Source organism: Lissotriton helveticus, chromosome 4_1 (assembly GCF_964261635.1).
Source record: "Lissotriton helveticus chromosome 4_1, aLisHel1.1, whole genome shotgun sequence".
Lineage (NCBI taxonomy): Eukaryota > Metazoa > Chordata > Amphibia > Caudata > Salamandridae > Lissotriton > Lissotriton helveticus.
Genome location: NC_136063.1, coordinates 1,254,695,909 through 1,254,714,943, shown reverse-complemented (window position 1 = coordinate 1,254,714,943; position 19,035 = coordinate 1,254,695,909). Strand labels below are relative to the sequence as shown.

General features: G+C 50.2%; 1 protein-coding gene across 10 annotated transcripts in view; it reads right to left on the bottom strand.

Annotated features, from left to right (window-relative positions):
- The window catches only part of C4_1H18orf63 (chromosome 4_1 C18orf63 homolog), a 1,754,940-nt gene that overhangs the window by 343,182 nt on the left and 1,392,723 nt on the right, over positions 1 to 19,035 (bottom strand). The window lies entirely within an intron of this gene.

The window sequence follows — 19,035 nt, the reverse complement described above, 5'->3', positions numbered from 1 at the left end:
TTCAGCCCGGCTAGCTTGATTCCAGTGGTGTGAAGTGCCTGGGACTCTCATCTGAGCATCCCCAGTACACTTAGAGCGGTAACTGCAAACACAACAATGATGGACAGAATGTGGAACAATGTCACACATTCAACCCAGTCCAAAGATCTGGGCCCAAATCCATCGTTTTTCCACTCCACACCACCCTGGGTTAGACAATGGCGATATGCAAATCAGCGCTGACCCTGTGCCCCATGGGAACAGTCCAGTCCGAACTACAAAAGCCATGTCCTTCCCAGAACGGAAACAAGCATCCGAGGACCGGCCCGGTTTCGAGGTAACACCTCTCTTCAGCCCGGCTAGCTTGATTCCAGTGGTGTGGAGTGCCTGGGACTCACGTCTGAGCATCCCCAGGACACTTAGAGCGGTAACTGCAAACACAACAATGATGGACAGAATGTGGAACAATGTCACACATTCACCCCAGTCCAAAGATCTGGGCCCAAATCCATCGTTTTTCCACTCCACACCACCCTGGGTTAGACAATGGCGATATGCAAATCAGCGCTGACCCTGTGCCCCATGGGAACAGTCCAGTCCGAACTACAAAAGCCATGTCCTTCCCAGAATGGAAACAAGCATCCGAGGACCGGCCCGGTTTCGAGGTAACACCTCTCTTCAGCCCGGCTAGCTTGATTCCAGTGGTGTGAAGTGCCTGGGACTCACGTCTGAGCATCCCCAGTACACTTAGAGCGGTAACTGCAAACACAACAATGATGGACATAATGTGGAACAATGTCACACATTCACCCCAGTCCAAAGATCTGGGCCCAAATCCATCGTTTTTCCACTCCACACCACCCTGGGTTAGACAATGGCGATATGCAAATCAGCGCTGACCCTGTGCCCCATGGGAACAGTCCAGTCCGAACTACAAAAGCCATGTCCTTCCCAGAACGGAAACAAGCATCCGAGGACCGGCCCGGTTTCAAGGTAACACCTCTCTTCAGCCCGGCTAGCTTGATTCCAGTGGTGTGGAGTGCCTGGGACTCACGTCTGAGCATCCCCAGTACACTTAGAGCGGTAACTGCAAACACAACAATGATGGACAGAATGTGGAACAATGTCACACATTCACCCCAGTCCAAAGATCTGGGCCCAAATCCATCGTTTTTCCACTCCACACCACCCTGGGTTAGACAATGGCGATATGCATATCAGCGCTGACCCTGTGCCCCATGGGAGCAGTCCAGTCCGAACTACAAAAGCCATGTCCTTCCCAGAACGGAAACAAGCATCCGAGGACCGGCCCGGTTTCGAGGTAACACCTCTCTTCAGCCCGGCTAGCTTGATTCCAGTGGTGTGGAGTGCCTGGGACTCACGTCTGAGCATCCCCAGTACACTTAGAGCGGTAACTGCAAACACAACAATGATGGACAGAATGTGGAACAATGTCACACATTCACCCCAGTCCAAAGATCTGGGCCCAAATCCATCGTTTTTCCACTCCACACCACCCTGGGTTAGACAATGGCGATATGCAAATCAGTGCTGACCCTGTGCCCCATGGGAACAGTCCAGTCCGAACTACAAAAGCCATGTCTTTCCCAGAACGGAAACAAGCATCCGAGGACCGGCCCGGTTTCGAGGTAACACCTCTCTTCAGCCCGGCTAGCTTGATTCCAGTGGTGTGGAGTGCCTGGGACTCACGTCTGAGCATCCCCAGTACACTTAGAGCGGTAACTGCAAACACAACAATGATGGACAGAATGTGGAACAATGTCACACATTCACCCCAGTCCAAAGATCTGGGCCCAAATCCATCGTTTTTCCACTCCACACCACCCTGGGTTAGACAATGGCGATATGCAAATCAGCGCTGACCCTGTGCCCCATGGGAACAGTCCAGTCCGAACTACAGAGGCCATGTCCTTCCCAGAACGGAAACAAGCATCCGAGGACCGGCCCGGTTTCGAGGTAACACCTCTCTTCAGCCCGGCTAGCTTGATTCCAGTGGTGTGGAGTGCCTGGGACTCACGTCTGAGCATCCCCAGTACACTTAGAGCGGTAACTGCAAACACAACAATGATGGACAGAATGTGGAACAATGTCACACATTCACCCCAGTCCAAAGATCTGGGCCCAAATCCATCGTTTTTCCACTCCACACCACCCTGGGTTAGACAATGGCGATATGCAAATCAGCGCTGACCCTGTGCCCCATGGGAACAGTCCAGTCCGAACTACAACAGCCATGTCCTTCCCAGAACGGAAACAATCATCCGAAGACCGGCCCGGTTTCGAGGTAACACCTCTCTTCAGCCCGGCTAGCTTGATTCCAGTGGTGTGGAGTGCCTGGGACTCACGTCTGAGCATCCCCAGTACACTTAGAGCGGTAACTGCAAACACAAAAATGATGGACAGAATGTGGAACAATGTCACACATTCACCCCAGTCCAAAGATCTGGGCCCAAATCCATCGTTTTTCCACTCCACACCACCCTGGGTTAGACAATGGCGATATGCAAATCAGCGCTGACCCTGTGCCCCATGGGAACAGTCCAGTCCGAACTACAAAGGTCATGTCCTTCCCAGAACGGAAACAAGCATCCGAGGACCGGCCCGGTTTCGAGGTAACACCTCTCTTCAGCCCGGCTAGCTTGATTCCAGTGGTGTGGAGTGCCTGGGACTCACGTCTGAGCATCCCCAGTACACTTAGAGCGGTAACTGCAAACACAACAATGATGGACAGAATGTGGAACAATGTCACACATTCACCCCAGTCCAAAGATCTGGGCCCAAATCCATCGTTTTTCCACTCCACACCACCCTGGGTGAGACAATGGCGATATGCAAATCAGCGCTGACCCTGTGCCCCATGGGAACAGTCCAGTCCGAACTACAAAAGCCATGTCCTTCCCAGAACGGAAACAAGCATCCGAGGACCGGCCCGGTTTCGAGGTAACACCTCTCTTCAGCCCGGCTAGCTTGATTCCAGTGGTGTGGAGGGCCTGGGACTCACGTCTGAGCATCCCCAGTATACTTAGAGCGGTAACTGCAAACACAACAATAATGGACAGAATGTGGAACAATGTCACACATTCACCCCAGTCCAAAGATCTGGGCCCAAATCCATCGTTTTTCCACTCCACGCCACCCTGGGTTAGACAATGGCGATATGCAAATCAGCGCTGACCCTATGCCCCATGGGAACAGTCCAGTCCGAACTACAAAAGCCATGTCCTTCCCAGAACGGAAACAAGCATCCGAGGACCGGCCCGGTTTCGAGGTAACACCTCTCTTCAGCCCGGCTAGCTTGATTCCAGTGGTGTGAAGTGCCTGGGACTCTCGTCTGAGCATCCCCAGTACACTTAGAGCAGTAACTGCAAACACAACAATGATGGACAGAATGTGGAACAATGTCACACATTCAACCCAGTCCAAAGATCTGGGCCCAAATCCATCGTTTTTCCACTCCACACCACCCTGGGTTAGACAATGGCGATATGCAAATCAGCGCTGACCCTGTGCCCCATGGGAACAGTCCAGTCCGAACTACAAAAGCCATGTCCTTCCCAGAACGGAAACAAGCATCCGAGGACCGGCCCGGTTTCGAGGTAACACCTCTCTTCAGCCCGGCTAGCTTGATTCCAGTGGTGTGGAGTGCCTGGGACTCACGTCTGAGCATCCCCAGGACACTTAGAGCGGTAACTGCAAACACAACAATGATGGACAGAATGTGGAACAATGTCACACATTCACCCCAGTCCAAAGATCTGGGCCCAAATCCATTGTTTTTCCACTCCACACCACCCTGGGTTAGACAATGGCGATATGCAAATCAGCGCTGACCCTGTGCCCCATGGGAACAGTCCAGTCCGAACTACAAAAGCCATGTCCTTCCCAGAACGGAAACAAGCATCCGAGGACCGGCCCGGTTTCGAGGTAACACCTCTCTTCAGCCCGGCTAGCTTGATTCCAGTGGTGTGAAGTGCCTGGGACTCACGTCTGAGCATCCCCAGTACACTTAGAGCGGTAACTGCAAACACAACAATGATGGACATAATGTGAAACAATGTCACACATTCACCCCAGTCCAAAGATCTGGGCCCAAATCCATCGTTTTTCCACTCCACACCACCCTGGGTTAGACAATGGCGATATGCAAATCAGCGCTGACCCTGTGCCCCATGGGAACAGTCCAGTCCGAACTACAAAAGCCATGTCCTTCCCAGAACGGAAACAAGCATCCGAGGACCGGCCCGGTTTCGAGGTAACACCTCTCTTCAGCCCGGCTAGCTTGATTCCAGTGGTGTGGAGTGCCTGGGACTCACGTCTGAGCATCCCCAGGACACTTAGAGCGGTAACTGCAAACACAACAATGATGGACAGAATGTGGAACAATGTCACACATTCACCCCAGTCCAAAGATCTGGGCCCAAATCCATCGTTTTTCCACTCCACACCACCCTGGGTTAGACAATGGCGATATGCAAATCAGCGCTGACCCTGTGCCCCATGGGAACAGTCCAGTCCGAACTACAAAAGCCATGTCCTTCCCAGAACGGAAACAAGCATCCGAGGACCGGCCCGGTTTCGAGGTAACACCTCTCTTCAGCCCGGCTAGCTTGATTCCAGTGGTGTGAAGTGCCTGGGACTCACGTCTGAGCATCCCCAGTACACTTAGAGCGGTAACTGCAAACACAACAATGATGGACATAATGTGGAACAATGTCACACATTCACCCTAGTCCAAAGATCTGGGCCCAAATCCATCGTTTTTCCACTCCACACCACCCTGGGTTAGACAATGGCGATATGCAAATCAGCGCTGACCCTGTGCCCCATGGGAACAGTCCAGTCCGAACTACAAAAGCCATGTCCTTCCCAGAACGGAAACAAGCATCCGAGGACCGGCCCGGTTTCGAGGTAACACCTCTCTTCAGCCCGGCTAGCTTGATTCCAGTGGTGTGGAGTGCCTGGGACTCACGTCTGAGCATCCCCAGTACACTTAGAGCGGTAACTGCAAACACAACAATGATGGACAGAATGTGGAACAATGTCACATATTCACCCCAGTCCAAAGATCTGGGCCCAAATCCATCGTTTTTCCACTCCACACCACCCTGGGTTAGACAATGGCGATATGCAAATCAGCGCTGACCCTGTGCCCCATGGGAACAGTCCAGTCCGAACTACAAAAGCCATGTCCTTCCCAGAACGGAAACAAGCATCCGAGGACCGGCCCGGTTTCGAGGTAACACCTCTCTTCAGCCCGGCTAGCTTGATTCCAGTGGTGTGAAGGGCCTGGGACTCACGTCTGAGCATCCCCAGTACACTTAGAGCGGTAACTGCAAACACAACAATGATGGACATAATGTGGAACAATGTCACACATTCACCCCAGTCCAAAGATCTGGGCCCAAATCCATCGTTTTTCCACTCCACACCACCCTGGGTTAGACAATGGCGATATGCAAATCAGCGCTGACCCTGTGCCCCATGGGAACAGTCCAGTCCGAACTACAAAAGCCATGTCCTTCCCAGAACGGAAACAAGCATCCGAGGACCGGCCCGGTTTCGAGGTAACACCTCTCTTCAGCCCGGCTAGCTTGATTCCAGTGGTGTGGAGTGCCTGGGACTCACGTCTGAGCATCCCCAGTACACTTAGAGCGGTAACTGCAAACACAACAATGATGGACAGAATGTGGAACAATGTCACACATTCACCCCAGTCCAGAGATCTGGGCTCAAATCCATAGTTTTTCCACTCCACACCACCCTGGGTTAGACAATGGCGATATGCAAATCAGCGCTGACCCTGTGCCCCATGGGAACAGTCCAGTCCGAACTACAAAAGCCATGTCCTTCCCAGAACGGAAACAAGCATCCGAGGACCGGCCCGGTTTCGAGGTAACACCTCTCTTCAGCCCGGCTAGCTTGATTCCAGTGGTGTGGAGGGCCTGGGACTCACGTCTGAGCATCCCCAGTATACTTAGAGCGGTAACTGCAAACACAACAATGATGGACAGAATGTGGAACAATGTCACACATTCACCCCAGTCCAAAGATCTGGGCCCAAATCCATCGTTTTTCCACTCCACACCACCCTGGGTTAGACAATGGCGATATGCAAATCAGCGCTGACCCTATGCCCCATGGGAACAGTCCAGTCCGAACTACAAAAGCCATGTCCTTCCCAGAACGGAAACAAGCATCCGAGGACCGGCCCGGTTTCGAGGTAACACCTCTCTTCAGCCCGGCTAGCTTGATTCCAGTGGTGTGAAGTGCCTGGGACTCTCGTCTGAGCATCCCCAGTACACTTAGAGCGGTAACTGCAAACACAACAATGATGGACAGAATGTGGAACAATGTCACACATTCAACCCAGTCCAAAGATCTGGGCCCAAATCCATCGTTTTTCCACTCCACACCACCCTGGGTTAGACAATGGCGATATGCAAATCAGCGCTGACCCTGTGCCCCATGGGAACAGTCCAGTCCGAACTACAAAAGCCATGTCCTTCCCAGAACGGAAACAAGCATCCGAGGACCGGCCCGGTTTCGAGGTAACACCTCTCTTCAGCCCGGCTAGCTTGATTCCAGTGGTGTGGAGTGCCTGGGACTCACGTCTGAGCATCCCCAGGACACTTAGAGCGGTAACTGCAAACACAACAATGATGGACAGAATGTGGAACAATGTCACACATTCACCCCAGTCCAAAGATCTGGGCCCAAATCCATCGTTTTTCCACTCCACACCACCCTGGGTTAGACAATGGCGATATGCAAATCAGCGCTGACCCTGTGCCCCATGGGAACAGTCCAGTCCGAACTACAAAAGCCATGTCCTTCCCAGAATGGAAACAAGCATCCGAGGACCGGCCCGGTTTCGAGGTAACACCTCTCTTCAGCCCGGCTAGCTTGATTCCAGTGGTGTGAAGTGCCTGGGACTCACGTCTGAGCATCCCCAGTACACTTAGAGCGGTAACTGCAAACACAACAATGATGGACATAATGTGGAACAATGTCACACATTCACCCCAGTCCAAAGATCTGGGCCCAAATCCATCGTTTTTCCACTCCACACCACCCTGGGTTAGACAATGGCGATATGCAAATCAGCGCTGACCCTGTGCCCCATGGGAACAGTCCAGTCCGAACTACAAAAGCCATGTCCTTCCCAGAACGGAAACAAGCATCCGAGGACCGGCCCGGTTTCGAGGTAACACCTCTCTTCAGCCCGGCTAGCTTGATTCCAGTGGTGTGGAGTGCCTGGGACTCACGTCTGAGCATCCCCAGTACACTTAGAGCGGTAACTGCAAACACAACAATGATGGACAGAATGTGGAACAATGTCACACATTCACCCCAGTCCAAAGATCTGGGCCCAAATCCATCGTTTTTCCACTCCACACCACCCTGGGTTAGACAATGGCGATATGCATATCAGCGCTGACCCTGTGCCCCATGGGAGCAGTCCAGTCCGAACTACAAAAGCCATGTCCTTCCCAGAACGGAAACAAGCATCCGAGGACCGGCCCGGTTTCGAGGTAACACCTCTCTTCAGCCCGGCTAGCTTGATTCCAGTGGTGTGGAGTGCCTGGGACTCACGTCTGAGCATCCCCAGTACACTTAGAGCGGTAACTGCAAACACAACAATGATGGACAGAATGTGGAACAATGTCACACATTCACCCCAGTCCAAAGATCTGGGCCCAAATCCATCGTTTTTCCACTCCACACCACCCTGGGTTAGACAATGGCGATATGCAAATCAGTGCTGACCCTGTGCCCCATGGGAACAGTCCAGTCCGAACTACAAAAGCCATGTCTTTCCCAGAACGGAAACAAGCATCCGAGGACCGGACCGGTTTCGAGGTAACACCTCTCTTCAGCCCGGCTAGCTTGATTCCAGTGGTGTGGAGTGCCTGGGACTCACGTCTGAGCATCCCCAGTACACTTAGAGCGGTAACTGCAAACACAACAATGATGGACAGAATGTGGAACAATGTCACACATTCACCCCAGTCCAAAGATCTGGGCCCAAATCCATCGTTTTTCCACTCCACACCACCCTGGGTTAGACAATGGCGATATGCAAATCAGCGCTGACCCTGTGCCCCATGGGAACAGTCCAGTCCGAACTACAAAGGCCATGTCCTTCCCAGAACGGAAACAAGCATCCGAGGACCGGCCCGGTTTCGAGGTAACACCTCTCTTCAGCCCGGCTAGCTTGATTCCAGTGGTGTGGAGTGCCTGGGACTCACGTCTGAGCATCCCCAGTACACTTAGAGCGGTAACTGCAAACACAACAATGATGGACAGAATGTGGAACAATGTCACACATTCACCCCAGTCCAAAGATCTGGGCCCAAATCCATCGTTTTTCCACTCCACACCACCCTGGGTTAGACAATGGCGATATGCAAATCAGCGCTGACCCTGTGCCCCATGGGAACAGTCCAGTCCGAACTACAACAGCCATGTCCTTCCCAGAACGGAAACAATCATCCGAAGACCGGCCCGGTTTCGAGGTAACACCTCTCTTCAGCCCGGCTAGCTTGATTCCAGTGGTGTGGAGTGCCTGGGACTCACGTCTGAGCATCCCCAGTACACTTAGAGCGGTAACTGCAAACACAAAAATGATGGACAGAATGTGGAACAATGTCACACATTCACCCCAGTCCAAAGATCTGGGCCCAAATCCATCGTTTTTCCACTCCACACCACCCTGGGTTAGACAATGGCGATATGCAAATCAGCGCTGACCCTGTGCCCCATGGGAACAGTCCAGTCCGAACTACAAAGGTCATGTCCTTCCCAGAACGGAAACAAGCATCCGAGGACCGGCCCGGTTTCGAGGTAACACCTCTCTTCAGCCCGGCTAGCTTGATTCCAGTGGTGTGGAGTGCCTGGGACTCACGTCTGAGCATCCCCAGTACACTTAGAGCGGTAACTGCAAACACAACAATGATGGACAGAATGTGGAACAATGTCACACATTCACCCCAGTCCAAAGATCTGGGCCCAAATCCATCGTTTTTCCACTCCACACCACCCTGGGTGAGACAATGGCGATATGCAAATCAGCGCTGACCCTGTGCCCCATGGGAACAGTCCAGTCCGAACTACAAAAGCCATGTCCTTCCCAGAACGGAAACAAGCATCCGAGGACCGGCCCGGTTTCGAGGTAACACCTCTCTTCAGCCCGGCTAGCTTGATTCCAGTGGTGTGGAGGGCCTGGGACTCACGTCTGAGCATCCCCAGTATACTTAGAGCGGTAACTGCAAACACAACAATAATGGACAGAATGTGGAACAATGTCACACATTCACCCCAGTCCAAAGATCTGGGCCCAAATCCATCGTTTTTCCACTCCACGCCACCCTGGGTTAGACAATGGCGATATGCAAATCAGCGCTGACCCTATGCCCCATGGGAACAGTCCAGTCCGAACTACAAAAGCCATGTCCTTCCCAGAACGGAAACAAGCATCCGAGGACCGGCCCGGTTTCGAGGTAACACCTCTCTTCAGCCCGGCTAGCTTGATTCCAGTGGTGTGAAGTGCCTGGGACTCTCGTCTGAGCATCCCCAGTACACTTAGAGCGGTAACTGCAAACACAACAATGATGGACAGAATGTGGAACAATGTCACACATTCAACCCAGTCCAAAGATCTGGGCCCAAATCCATCGTTTTTCCACTCCACACCACCCTGGGTTAGACAATGGCGATATGCAAATCAGCGCTGACCCTGTGCCCCATGGGAACAGTCCAGTCCGAACTACAAAAGCCATGTCCTTCCCAGAACGGAAACAAGCATCCGAGGACCGGCCCGGTTTCGAGGTAAAACCTCTCTTCAGCCCGGCTAGCTTGATTCCAGTGGTGTGGAGTGCCTGGGACTCACGTCTGAGCATCCCCAGGACACTTAGAGCGGTAACTGCAAACACAACAATGATGGACAGAATGTGGAACAATGTCACACATTCACCCCAGTCCAAAGATCTGGGCCCAAATCCATCGTTTTTCCACTCCACACCATCCTGGGTTAGACAATGGCGATATGCAAATCAGCGCTGACCCTGTGCCCCATGGGAACAGTCCAGTCCGAACTACAAAAGCCATGTCCTTCCCAGAACGGAAACAAGCATCCGAGGACCGGCCCGGTTTCGAGGTAACACCTCTCTTCAGCCCGGCTAGCTTGATTCCAGTGGTGTGAAGAGCCTGGGACTCACGTCTGAGCATCCCCAGTACACTTAGAGCGGTAACTGCAAACACAACAATGATGGACATAATGTGAAACAATGTCACACATTCACCCCAGTCCAAAGATCTGGGCCCAAATCCATCGTTTTTCCACTCCACACCACCCTGGGTTAGACAATGGCGATATGCAAATCAGCGCTGACCCTGTGCCCCATGGGAACAGTCCAGTCCGAACTACAAAAGCCATGTCCTTCCCAGAACGGAAACAAGCATCCGAGGACCGGCCCGGTTTCGAGGTAACACCTCTCTTCAGCCCGGCTAGCTTGATTCCAGTGGTGTGGAGTGCCTGGGACTCACGTCTGAGCATCCCCAGTACACTTAGAGCGGTAACTGCAAACACAACAATGATGGACAGAATGTGGAACAATGTCACACATTCACCCCAGTCCAAAGATCTGGGCCCAAATCCATCGTTTTTCCACTCCACACCACCCTGGGTTAGACAATGGCGATATGCAAATCAGCGGTGACCCTGTGCCCCATGGGAACAGTCCAGTCCGAACTACAAAAGCCATGTCCTTCCCAGAACGGAAACAAGCATCCGAGGACCGGCCCGGTTTCGAGGTAACACCTCTCTTCAGCCCGGCTAGCTTGATTCCAGTGGTGTGGAGTGCCTGGGACTCACGTCTGAGCATCCCCAGTACACTTAGAGCGGTAACTGCAAACACAACAATGATGGACAGAATGTGGAACAATGTCACACATTCACCCCAGTCCAAAGATCTGGGCCCAAATCCATCGTTTTTCCACTCCACACCACCCTGGGTTAGACAATGGCGATATGCAAATCAGCGCTGACCCTGTGCCCCATGGGAACAGTCCAGTCCGAACTACAAAGGCCATGTCCTTCCCAGAACGGAAACAAGCATCCGAGGACCGGCCCGGTTTCAAGGTAACACCTCTCTTCAGCCCGGCTAGCTTGATTCCAGTGGTGTGGAGTGCCTGGGACTCACGTCTGAACATCCCCAGTACACTTAGAGCGGTAACTGCAAACACAACAATGATGGACAGAATGTGGAACAATGTCACACATTCACCCCAGTCCAAAGATCTGGGCCCAAATCCATCGTTTTTCCACTCCACACCACCCTGGGTTAGATAATGGCGATATGCAAATCAGCGCTGACCCTGTGCCCCATGGGAACAGTCCAGTCCGAACTACAACAGCCATGTCCTTCCCAGAACGGAAACAATCATCCGAAGACCGGCCCGGTTTCGAGGTAACACCTCTCTTCAGCCCGGCTAGCTTGATTCCAGTGGTGTGGAGTGCCTGGGACTCACGTCTGAGCATCCCCAGTACACTTAGAGCGGTAACTGCAAACACAACAATGATGGACAGAATGTGGAACAATGTCACACATTCACCCCAGTCCAAAGATCTGGGCCCAAATCCATCGTTTTTCCACTCCACACCACCCTGGGTTAGACAATGGCGATATGCAAATCAGCGCTGACCCTGTGCCCCATGGGAACAGTCCAGTCCGAACTACAAAAGCCATGTACTTCCCAGAACGGAAACAAGCATCCGAGGACCGGCCCGGTTTCGAGGTAACACCTCTCTTCAGCCCGGCTAGCTTGATTCCAGTGGTGTGGAGTGCCTGGGACTCTCGTCTGAGCATCCCCAGTACACTTAGAGCGGTAACTGCAAACACAACAATGATGGACAGAATATGGAACAATGTCACACATTCAACCCAGTCCAAAGATCTGGGCCCAAATCCATTGTTTTTCCACTCCACACCACCCTGGGTTAGACAATGGAGATATGCAAATCAGCGCTGACCCTGTGCCCCATGGGAACAGTCCAGTCCGAACTACAAAAGCCATGTCCTTCCCAGAACGGATGGAAAACAAGTAGGAGAGTAAGGAGTTGTGTCCGTGAACGTCGGACGGGAAATACTCCTGATTCCCTGGTCAAGGATCAAAAGAACAAAATGGAGGAGTACTACCCGATGAGGGTATGTGAAGGCTCTTGTCTGAACTCAGGAAGAATTGTTCCTTTGTTAGGAAACCCCTCACTCACCACCTAGTGGTGACTTGCTTCATCATCGGGGCCCACCCAAGTGGCCTAGCGTCACTTGGGTGTGCTTCAACACCTGCAACTGCAGTGGAGCTGGTAGTGAAGTGTGGGGTGCAAACAAAAAAGAATGTGAGTGTTAAAAATTGTCCTGGTATTCTTTTGTATAGAGTTTTAATAAAAAAGATACTGGACAAAATTAAAAGATAAGGTTGAGATAGTAGTGGGGAAGTTACGGCCCACTTATCTCTGTTTTATGTGTTGGTCGACATGTTTCTACCATAAGGGGAAAATCCCCGGTATTCCTCAGGACCAAAACAAGGAAGTGGGTGGTATGTGCCCCCTAAAAGACACACCCAGACCTAAATCCTTGGACAGCCAGAAGAAAAATCAGCTTCTGGGACGCACACCTAAAATAGAGGGTGCTTTAAAACCTGTGGGGAAGGAAAAGAAAAGAATAAAATAATTACTATCCTGTTACGTAGTGCAGTGCTAGAGTGCAGGATTCGTGCAATTATTCTGGCTTCCCACAGTGGTGTTTGACATAGTGCCTTCATCGAAGCAGAGCGTGTCTACATGTGTTGTGCAAACGTGCTCTTAGCTATGGAGATAAAATATCTATGGGATAAGGTCTGATTGTAGCCTTAGTGCGTGCTATATAGGGAAGAGACATGCTGGCATCAAAGTCAGGGGTGCACTATGTAGGAGTGCTCATATTGTGTACCGCCGTGGATTGAATAATGTGCCAGCTAGGTAACATTTAATTACTTTTGTATGACCTGATCATGGTTTGTGGTCAACAGAAAAAGACAAACTGGACTGACAAACATACACAACATAGAGTAATTCACAACTAAAGATATGGCAGACTGATGGAAACAGGGCTTACAATGCTGTAGCTCAACTCGAGCTGCATCAGGCAGGAGGGGGGCGCTATGCCGGTAACAACATAGTCTAAGGAGAAAAAGATATGTTGATAGTAAGGGGGGGGGGTTCCCTGTTAGGCACTGGCGATGACCTCCGTTGTTGGTCCTGTCTGTAAGGAAAGAAAACAATAACTTACAGTTGTCAGGGCGAGATCAGGCGGTTCACCTACTTCCCCGTGCTCGCTGCTCGGTAGGAATGAGTCAGCGTGGGCGTGGTGTTTAAAAGGCGTATGGTCGCTTCCGGTGGAGCCAGGGAGAGTATGGGAGCCTGTGAGGGACAAGGGTAGGCATGGTTACTCGCAGAAGCCGCGCATGCGTGGTAGCGCGAGGCTTACTGCTGGTGGTGGGCGAGGGAATCGCTCGGCACCGTAATAAGAGTGTTCACGGGGTTGGCAAGGCAACGGCAAAGCGCTGCGCCTGCGCAGAAGAAATGTAAACACTGGTGGCCCGGGAGTAGCGGGGTATGCCGCCCGGCGCCGAGTGTTTGGGCAATGAGAGAGTTCTAGGGGTAGGCATGGCAACAGCAATGCGCTGCGCCTGCGCAGAGGAAATGTAAACACTGGTGGCCTGGGAGTAGCGGAGTATGCCGCCCGGCGCCGAGTGTAGAGTAATCTCAGCGAAGGAAAAGGAAATGCTGGGATTTGGTCTACGGGACGGGGAATCTCCTTGGGACCTCATCGGAGATGACAAAAGGCGCATGATAAACAGACAGAAGGAGTGTCTTCAGTCTGTAGGGAGTGTAACTGAAGGGCATACGAGGAGATCAAAACACACAGGGGGGTACTGTATGTGGTTTATATGCCACTAGAGCCATTCCTAGAAAACACTGGAAAAATATGGGGAACAGGGCAGGGAATCTCCTTGGTAACTTGCCGGAGATGTCACGGGGGATTTATAAACGGACTGAAGAGGTGTCTTCAGTCTGTAGGGTCTATTGCTCAAGGGCATGGTGGGTGAAAAGACGGTGCTTAGGCCATGGGGCACTAGTTGGGTTTTGCATGGTACTTCAAACGTTGGTTGATAGTTAAGAGAGAAAAGGAAAAGTGTCCTACAGCCATGGGTGTGATCGTATCTGTGGGAGATAATGTCCAGACAGAGAAGATGGTTCATCTCAGCACAGAATTCCATGGGATATTATCATTAAGCCCATGGATATGAGTGGAAAGTCTATATATCCATCTCTGTTCCTTTTCAAATAGGCGGGCCTGGATATTGGGGCCCGCTTGCAGCTGTTCGATGACCGTCCATTTCATGTCATTTGTAGTGTGGTGGGCCGTTAGAAAATGATCTGTGAGTTTTGTCATGCTCTTTTTACATCTTATTGTACTCCTGTGTTCACAGATTCGTTGTTTGATTTTTCGCGTTGTCATGCCGACATACGGTTTGCCACAGGTGCAGGTGATAAGATAAATCACATTGGAGCTATTGCAATTAGTATGGGATCTCTGCTCCCATGTCTTTCCTGGTTCCAAGTTGATGGTCTTGGTATTTGCAGTGAGGTGGCATACGCTGCAGTCCCCACAGCGTGAGTGTCCAGTGACTGGTGGTAAACCCCAAATCTGAGTCAGTGTTGGTTCGTTGGTGTTGTGATTGTTTTTGGGTCTAGTGTTCACCAAGGTATTTTTTAGACTGTTCGCTTTTTTGTACGAAAAGAGTGGTTTTTCCCAATGGAATGATCCAGAGTTGATGATTGACCAATGTTTTTTGATACTTTTACTCACTTCATTGGAAATGACATTGTAGGTCGTGACACATGTCAGAGGAATGTTCTCAGTGTCTTTTACAACTTCCTCAAGGAGTGCTTGGCGTGGTTGGTTCCTTGCCCGTTGTCGGCATTTTTTAGTGATCTTGGTGGGGTATCCACGCTGAGACAGTTTGGTGGACAGGTCATCTGCTTGTTCTTTGAAGTCCTGGAGATTGGTACAGTTCCTCCGTAATCTAAGGTATTGGCCATAGGGGAGGTTCTCCCGTAGGGGCCGCGGATGGAAGCTTTCAAACCTAAGAAGGTTATTCTTGGCCGTAGGTTTGAAATGAGTCTTAGTGGTCAAGGTGTCCTGTTTTTTTTGGATTTCAATGTCTAAGAAGATCATTTTTTCTTTATCTATGCTGTGAGTAAAGTGTAGATGTGGGTCCCGTGCATTGATCCAGGTGATAAAGGTTGTTAGTATCTCCTGGGGGCCCTTCCAGATTGCCAGCACGTCGTCAATGTAACGGCGCCAGAACACCAGGTTTCCAAGATAAGGGTTGTTGGGCGAAAGTATGTGTTGTGTTTCAAAATCAAAAACATAGAGTCCGGCTATGCTGGGAGCAAAAACACTGCCCATTGATGTGCCCCCTATTTGGAGGTACAGGGATCCCTCAAATTCAAAGAAATTCCTTTTGAGAGCCAGGGTGGCACAGTCAATGATGAAGTTGACGGGTGTTCTGTGTTCCCATGTGGTTTTTTCCAGAGTTTCTTTCAGTACTCTGATGGTGGCGTCTTGGGGAATGTTCGTATAGAGACTCTCTATATCCAGACTGATCAATATCATGTCTTCCTCCATTTTTATGGTTTCCAAGATGGTGAGGAGGTTTTTTGTATCTTTCAAATAGGTTGCAGTCCCTTGTACAATTGGTTTCAAAAAGTAGTCGCAAAATCTCGACAATGGTTCGAGGAGTGAGCCTATTCCAGATACTATTGGTCTCCCAGGAGGAGGGTTTTTGTTCTTGTGCATTTTAGGGACTATATAAAAATACGGTATTTTCTCTTCAGTCTTGGTCAGATAGTCCGCTTCCTGTTTGGATATTTCGCCTCTGTATTCTGCTTCTTCCACCAAGCTCATTATTTCTCTTTTCAGGTCATCTGTGGGATTCTCGGTGAGGGGGAGGTAATTGTTCCTGTCCTCTAACAATCGTCTGCATTCTTGTTGGTAATCGGTGGTATTCATGATCACTAGCCCCCCGCCTTTGTCGGCTGGTTTTATGACGATTGTGTCATCCCTCTTAAGGTCTGATAGAGCTCTTCTCTCTGCTCCACTGATATTCTGATAGCGTTTGGGGATTCTTGTGGACTCTATGTCTTTAAACACTGCTTGTTCAAATGTGTTTATCTCCACAGGAACGGTGTGTGGTGGTGGAACAAAAGTTGACTTAGTCTTTAAGCCGGTTTCATTAGGTATTTCCTCCGTGTTTTCTTTGTTGGTTTTCTCAAAGAACGCTTTGAGTTTTAATTTTCTGAAGAATCCTGCTAGTTCGCAATGTAATTTGAATCTATCAAGATTCGCAGTTGGGACAAATCCCAGTCCTTTGTTGAGGACCTTTTTTTCGATGTCTGTTAGGACATGTGACGATAGGTTGGTCACTAGGTCCTCATGTTGCTGGGGCCCGCTTTGTTGGATGCGGTTTTGTTCCTGGTGTTGCTGCTCACCATGTCCTCTTCCTCCCAATGGACGGTGTTGCCCCTTTTGTTGCGTCCTCTCCCGCGCCTGCCTCTGTTCTGAAAAGGAGGGCGGTATTGGTTTTGTTGAAATGGATATTGCTGGAAGGGGGGTTGCCATCCGTACATGGGAAATTGTTGTGGTTGTTGATATGGATTGAAAGGGGGTTGATTATATTGTGGCCACTGGTAATTCCCTTGGTAGCCACCTCTCTTTTTCTGTCGCGGTGTGCTGTTGTTTGAGCCACCACTGCTGTTGGAACCGTGGGAAGCATTACTGGATGCATCAGAATCTTGGTCCTGTGCGCTGGTCCCTTTGTAGTCTTTGTCAGAGTATGGGTAGGCATTGACAAAAGAGAATTTTTTAAGATCTTTTTGGAATTTGGAGACCTTCTGTTGGGTTAGGTTTTCCCTATATTCATTGATCTCCTTGTTTATTTCATCCAGTCTCTTTTTGTACCCTGTAATGGTAGCTTTTATCTGGCCTTCTACGCTTTGGATTTCTATTTGGATTTTTTCTGAGAGTCTTATGGCTGTTTTTAAAATCAACATGATCCAATCATGCGTACAGTGCCACGCTATTAGTGCCCAATCCCTTCTAAAATCCTCATCCTCCAAAAAAATCCGTGGGGCATTGGTCACTAATAGACCTTTGGGGGCCATGTTGTTTGTCACATACTCTTTAAGAATTGTTCCATGTAGTATCGTCCTGATTCGGTTGCGTTTGAGTTCAGAGAGTTTTTCCCAATCGGATGTCTGTGAAATGGTATTGCTAATGCTGGGATCTGCAAAAGCATTAAGATCGCTCATGATTGAGTCTATTTCTTCTGTGGAAAAAGATAAACCCTGGTTTTCCGCCATCCTAGTGTGGTGATCACTCTGTTGTGTGTGAAGTTTGAAATGAAAGAAAGTCTTAGACTCTCGCAGCTGCGCGCTGCCCAACACTTGGAAAACAAGTAGGAGAGTAAGGAGTTGTGTCCGTGAACGTCGGACGGGAAATACTCCTGATTCCCTGGTCAAGGATCAAAAGAACAAAATGGAGGAGTACTACCCGATGAGGGTATGTGAAGGCTCTTGTCTGAACTCAGGAAGAATTGTTCCTTTGTTAGGAAACCCCTCACTCACCACCTAGTGGTGACTTGCTTCATCATCGGGGCCCACCCAAGTGGCCTAGCGTCACTTGGGTGTGCTTCAACACCTGCAACTGCAGTGGAGCTGGTAGTGAAGTGTGGGGTGCAAACAAAAAAGAATGTGAGTGTTAAAAATTGTCCTGGTATTCTTTTGTATAGAGTTTTAATAAAAAAGATACTGGACAAAATTAAAAGATAAGGTTGAGATAGTAGTGGGGAAGTTACGGCCCACTTATCTCTGTTTTATGTGTTGGTCGACATGTTTCTACCATAAGGGGAAAATCCCCGGTATTCCTCAGGACCAAAACAAGGAAGTGGGTGGTATGTGCCCCCTAAAAGACACACCCAGACCTAAATCCTTGGACAGCCAGAAGAAAAATCAGCTTCTGGGACGCACACCTAAAATAGAGGGTGCTTTAAAACCTGTGGGGAAGGAAAAGAAAAGAATAAAATAATTACTATCCTGTTACGTAGTGCAGTGCTAGAGTGCAGGATTCGTGCAATTATTCTGGCTTCCCACAGTGGTGTTTGACATAGTGCCTTCATCGAAGCAGAGCGTGTCTACATGTGTTGTGCAAACGTGCTCTTAGCTATGGAGATAAAATATCTATGGGATAAGGTCTGATTATAGCCTTAGTGCGTGCTATATAGGGAAGAGACATGCTGGCATCAAAGTCAGGGGTGCACTATGTAGGAGTGCTCATATTGTGTACCGCCGTGGATTGAATAATGTGCCAGCTAGGTAACATTTAATTACTTTTGTATGACCTGATCATGGTTTGTGGTCAACAGAAAAAGACAAACTGGACTGACAAACATACACAACATAGAGTAATTCACAACTAAAGATATGGCAGACTGATGGAAACAGGGCTTACAATGCTGTACGGAACGGAAACAAGCATCCGAGTACTGGGGATGCTCAGACGTGAGTCCCAGGCACTCCACACCACTGGAATCAAGCTAGCCGGGCTGAAGAGAGGTGTTACCTCGAAACCGGGCCGGTCCTCGGATGCTTGTTTCCGTTCTGGGAAGGACATGGCTTTTGTAGTTCGGACTGGACTGTTCCCATGGGGCACAGGGTCAGCGCTGATTTGCATATCGCCATTGTCTAACCCAGGGTGGTGTGGAGTGGAAAAACGATGGATTTGGGCCCAGATCTTTGGACTGGGGCGAATGTGTGACATTGATCCACATTCTGTCCATCATTGTTGTGTTTGCAGTTACCGCTCTAAGTGTACTGGGGATGCTCAGACGTGAGTCCCAGGCACTCCACACCACTGGAATCAAGCTAGCCGG